The sequence below is a fragment of the Corvus hawaiiensis genome, chromosome 6, assembly GCF_020740725.1.
Source record: "Corvus hawaiiensis isolate bCorHaw1 chromosome 6, bCorHaw1.pri.cur, whole genome shotgun sequence".
Taxonomy (NCBI): domain Eukaryota; kingdom Metazoa; phylum Chordata; class Aves; order Passeriformes; family Corvidae; genus Corvus; species Corvus hawaiiensis.
Genome location: NC_063218.1, coordinates 49,811,212 through 49,817,211, shown reverse-complemented (window position 1 = coordinate 49,817,211; position 6,000 = coordinate 49,811,212).

Here is a 6,000-nt window from a genome sequence, read left to right as displayed (position 1 = left end):
ATGGCAACTAACGTAGTTTTTGAGAGAGAAGATGTTTGGCTTCCTGTTAAACCATTGGAAATGGCATACCCAAACAATAAATTGTCCTGGTGCAAGACCTTAATTCAGATGAAAAAGACCAAGTTCCATAGAAAAGAAAAAAGAGAGGCATGTTTGGACCAGTTCTTATGCCAGTATTTTCAGTGTAAGGGTAGATGTACTGCACCAAGCTAAGGGTTTGTCTATCCTAAGACTGCCAGTGCAGCTCCAGAAGAAGCCAAGAGGCCAGACATATTTGCTTTGTATTTCCCAGCTTCCAGCAACCAGCAGCTCAGGAAATTCATCAGACAGAGGTGAAACTGTGTCTATATTGGCAGGGCAAGCTGAATAAAATAAGAACTGTGTATGTCTTGAAAATTAATCATCAGGATTCACCAAAACTTGAGAAGCGCACCAGTCTGACTTGTGATTGCGAGTGAAGGTACTGTTTTAGGAAGGTACTTCCTGCAGGAGACAAATTTTTCCCTTGCTTCCTCAAGACCTTCAATTGACCCCACTAAATTGTTAAAATTCCATTAGAAAGTGGCTGCTGGGAACATGTGCAATAAATAGCTGCTAAGATCAATGGCAGTCTTGCTGATTTAAAATCAATGTATTGCTTGCTGACGGTGCTGGCAGTGTTTTCCTCTGGGAAATGTAACAGCAATTGGCTTTAAATAAACATAGTGGTAAAAAACTTTATCTGAACTCATTAGTGACTCAGACTGATTTTAGAGTAATCCAGAAAATGCCTGCTGCCCACAGACAAGACTTGGAAGGGATGAGTGACTTTGGAGACTGCCATTTATGGTGGGCCACTGGAAAGCATCCTGGAACGGAGCAGAACTTCTGAAAATGCTCTCTGAAAATTAGATACTTAGGGTACCTAGACCATGGTCTCTGAAAACCACCAGTCACTTTTGAAAACATGACATGAACAGCATCAGGTTACTATGGCTCTAATGACCACCATCCACCTTTTCCAGGCCAATTCCTTGTTCCCCTCCCAGCTTCTGGCTGGCCTTCATCCCATGTGACACCATGCATTCATGATGGAAATAAGCCTACCCAAACCTAAAGTGCCTCCACAAGTTGGTCTCATCCTCCAACCACCAGCAAGCAGCTTTGGCCCGAGTTGGGATCCTCTCCCTCTTCTTCCTTAAACCTTCTCCCCCACCATGAGTTGATTGCTTTAATGAAAATAGGCATGAAAGCATTTGCCCTGCCTACATTCTGTTTTGTAACCTAATAATTTAATTGCATCATGCTTTTTCCTACAAATCATCTGATGATGATTCCCAGGACAAGCCTTTACCTCTTTTCCTGCATGTTTTAATACTTCAGCTATTACTACCTCCTGCTTGTAGATATCACTAAATCACAGGGGGATTGGTCACCAGATAAATCAGAGCTCTTTTTGGTGAGTTTCTAACCCGGTACCTGAGTAAGAAACAGAAACTGTAACCACATCAGAACTCTGCAGTCAATGCCTACAGACTGTCCAAAAGGCACAGGCAAGGACAGAGTGCAGGGTATTTGCCCGACATGTGAAAAAATAGATCAAACACACAGAACTATCTTTAAAAACCAGTGATCAAGAGGTTGAGAGCTTATAAGTAAAATTCAGGGGCAAGCCAACAAAGGAAACCTCATGTTTGGTCTTCCTGCAGGGCACCAGCGCAAGGGAAGCTGTTGATGAAGATTTTTACTTTGACCCCAGGAAATACTGTGCTCCCATGCTCTGATCCTGCTGGGGCACTCCTTGGTACCTCTTGGAAAAGCAGCACAGTAAGCTGTAAGCAATCCAGCCGACTCTTGGAGGGTGTTGAGGATGATTTCTTAATCCAGGTGACACACAGCTTGACCAGAGGAGAATCATTACCAGTCCTGTTGCTTATCAAGGGGGATCAGCTAATTAGAGATGACAAAACTGGTGATAGATCGGACTGCAGCGATCCCGCCCTGGTGGAATTCACAGTCTTGAACACCTCTCCTGTGAAAAAAGCTGAGAAAGTTGGGTTTTTTCAGCCTGCAGAAGAGAAGGCTCTAGGGAGACATTACTGCTGCCCCTTAGTTTATAAGAAATATGGAGAAAGACTTTTTACTGAGGCCTGTAGTGATAAGAGAAAGGGCAGTGGTTTTAAACTGAAACAGAGTGGACTTAAATTGAATATACAGAAGTTTTTTTTTTTAATGATTAGAATGGTTTTGAACAGGTCCAGAGAAGTGGTGGATGCCCCAAGATGGGAAGTGTTTGAAGTCAGGAAGGATGGGCCTTTGAGCAACCTCATATAGTGGGAAGTTCCCTGCCCATGGCAGGGACTTTGGACTAGATGATCTTTAAAGGTCCCTCCCAACCCAAATCATTCTATGGTTCTATGATAAACTGTAAACATTTTAGATTTTGTGATTTACTTCCATGTTGTAGAATATAGTATTTTTTTTAAAATGGAGACTGTTTTTCCTTCTCTATTAATGTTTTTTTATAAGATTATAATGTACTTGTTTTGATGGTGACTAGGATATAAACCAGTCACAAACAAGCAAACTCTCATAATGGACGTGCACTCTGGATCCTTCTTAGCTATACACATACTCATCCCTAGAAATACTAACTTTTCCATAAACATGGACACACACAGAGAGCATTTATTAAGCCCAAACAGCAAAGTGGTTTTAAGCCTGAGAAGAAAACTTTCAAATACAAAGCCTATAAATAGATATGTTGCCTTTCTGGTTCAGTAAATAGCCTGAAAAAGTGCTCTCAGGAGACATGAATTTGCAGTGTCCCCCCTTTATTTCACTGAGATGTTAATTCTGCTGTCTAAATTTAATACTTTATTGTCAGTATGGGAATTGCCATCACGAGGGAAGCAAAGGCACTTTCTGCATTTCTTTAGAGACCAGGAAATAAATCTGTACAGAAAGAAAACAGCCCAGTATCTCCTCACGTGAAGAAGAAAGCACCAGGTTACTTGACATGAAAAGCATCAGGGACTTGTGCAATGACTAGTACACAAACCACAAACAGGTCCAGACAAGTTTGATATGACAAAATAGAAAGCCACACTGGATGTATCCCGCAGCAGCTGACACGGACACTGCTGCCCCGGGAACTGGGATGCTGTGTTTAGAGCAGCCAGCAAGAAACTGGCTCAGGAGCATCTCACAGAGATGAATTCAAATAAAACTTCTCCAGCCCTTAATAGTACACTTGTTTCTGGTTCTTGAGTAGTTTAATTCCCAGTCACTTTTGTATTAATAGTAAATCTGAAAGTGCAAAACAAAGCACATGTCTCCATGACCCACTGACAGAGCCCATTCCCTCAGAGGGAGAGAAGACGCGAGCCCTCATTCCAGAGGCACCTGAATGTGAGAAACGTTTTGCAGCTTTTGCAGCCATTTCTGGAGGTAGGACAACCTCCCTGCATAATAAACACACTTCTCTTGCTGTCTTTTCTCCCCCTGCACACCACAAACATGGCCCAGCAGAAGTATTTTCAAGCACAAACATGCACAGAAATACTTAATGCTTTGTGTTGCTATACCCAACCCCCATAAATTTATGCTCATGTAATTACTGCTCTCTGTTTGCCTACTGACAGTGAGTTAAAAATACCACACACACCCCAAATTAGAACTGGTTTCTATTTTTTGTTCAATTCCTGAAGTTGATACAGAAGAAAATGTTGTGATGAGCCACATGAGATCCCTCTTGCCTGCACTAGTCAGGACAGGAGACGGCAACACTATCAATAGAAAAACCTCACCAAAAGCATGGCATGCACAGACCAAGACAAATTTGACTGTGTTACGATGGCATCAATCCTGTATCCCTTCTCCTTTCCTCATCTGATGCTTGGTGTTTCTACAGCGGAAATGGATTTGAGCTGGGGTCTTTTCTATCAGAGCCTGCATTTAAACAGAATGTAAAATCTTTCTGCAATAACCAAGTTCCTAGTTTATATTCAAAGGTACTCCTACCTTAGACTACATGTAAAATATTTCTGTTATTTAGACAAAATGTAAAATGATATGCAAACCATTTCTGTTCTATCCAAATTCCTAATTTATACTCCGAGGTGTCTCTCACACGGAACTACTTACCATTGATGTAGCACTTATTTCTGTAGTAGAAATATGGACATAGTCCATGAATAATCTTGCAAGTCACATGAAATTAATTTTAAATAAACAACAACAAATTTTCAGCTTATATCCAGTTTGTAAAATCTTTGTCATATGAGCCATCTCTTTATTACATACAAGTACCCTATTTGCCATTTAAGCTTCTGAGTCCCTATTTTTTGTGGAAGGAACTGTCTGGAAATCCCATAAGGCCAACCCCTTCCCAAGCAAAACTAATGAGACTGAGTTTCCCAGTGGCTGTTTGAGGTGGGGAAGTCAGGACATGCACAGAGTTTCCCCTTCATTTCTGACAGGCTTCTCTGAGATAATAACATCGCACGAAAACCCACCCTGAGCTGTTAATGTATTTTGAATGTTTGTGTCAATGACACAGAGAAATACCTTACATGTGAGACCAGGCAAAGCTTCAGCTGGCAGCCATTAGAGACAGAAACTGCATTAGAAATAAAAAGCATTTATCTAAAGCTGCATTCTTCCCAATATCCTCTCACACTTTGGAGCAGAAGAGACAATACCAAATGCAAACATGCCCCTGCTCACTGCACAGCCCTGGATCATCACAGAGAGGCCAGGCTAAGCAGATGAACAGTTTGGCTAGGGACCACAGAGCACATTTTTTTTTTTTTTTAAGATATTGAAAAGCCAAGACACAATCAAGGTCCCAGAAGGATTTCCAAAAGCAATTAGGAGCCCAAGTTCTGTGAGTTCATTGGTCCTTCTGGAAATCCTGTATAGTAGCAAATGAACTGCATCACTGAACATCAAAATACCTCTGTGCTCGTGCTGCTTCTGCTAGGGACCTTGATTTCAGAAGGGCAAAGTCTTTATCATGAAAAGGTTAGAAATTTCTTCCCCTTTAGTTCGCCTAGCTTCCCCCAAAATGGGAAAGCTTACCCTCCTCTTGCTTACTGAAATTGTTACTGCCCTATGAACTATTTTAACTGAAATTGTAAGATCAGCACTCAATCCCTTGGCTGTGGCCACCCAGATCTTTGCTTTACAGAGAACAATTTGCTTTCATTTGATTGAGGTTTACCTGCCACAGATTTCACTGCAATGCCTCTCTGATCTGATAGTGCAGAGTTGCAGGGTCTTTTTTTTGGGCAGAAATCCCTCTTGGGGTGGTAAGTGATGCAGAGGCTGCAGCATCCATCTTGGTGCCATCAGATGGTGGTGGGCCAAACGCTGCCCTTTCTATTTACACATCTCTACTGACAGGAATCGTGCTGCCTGTGTGGGACCTCAGGACTGCTGTTCATATGCATTTTGTCCTCAGAAACACCAATCTATTGCACAAAGACTGCAAAAGAATTGCACTGATTTTTTTTTTACTTTATAGAAGAAGGTGTTCCCTCAATGTGATAAATACTGAACGTGACTTTTGCTCAGGCTGCAAATAGCAAATTACTTAATCATCTACTATTTAAGTACCTGTTTGTTTTGTCATGAAGTGAAACCTGTGAGCAAGATCGTATTACATGTAAAGTGGCCTCCTGCATCCTTAAATATTAATCCTCAAGTAAAAACAAACTGAAGGTAGTCCCAGGGTCACTTTAGTAAGTCTGAACTGATGCACCCCACTCTCTCGTATCCCACATTAAATGTTCCTTGCCTTGTCTTTGTGCCAACACCAACATTTTTGCAGCCTCTGAACGACCTCGGCAGAAGGCTGGGGATGGGGATGTAAGGTGGGAGGGACCCAGTCCTGGGAGGGCACAGGGGCCGTTACCAGCCACTGGCAGCAGGAACGCAGGAACAGGGCTGGAAAATACAGCCAGCCCTGCAAGGGAGAGGGTTTGCTAAGGACCTGTGGTCTTAGAATGGAGATGATGG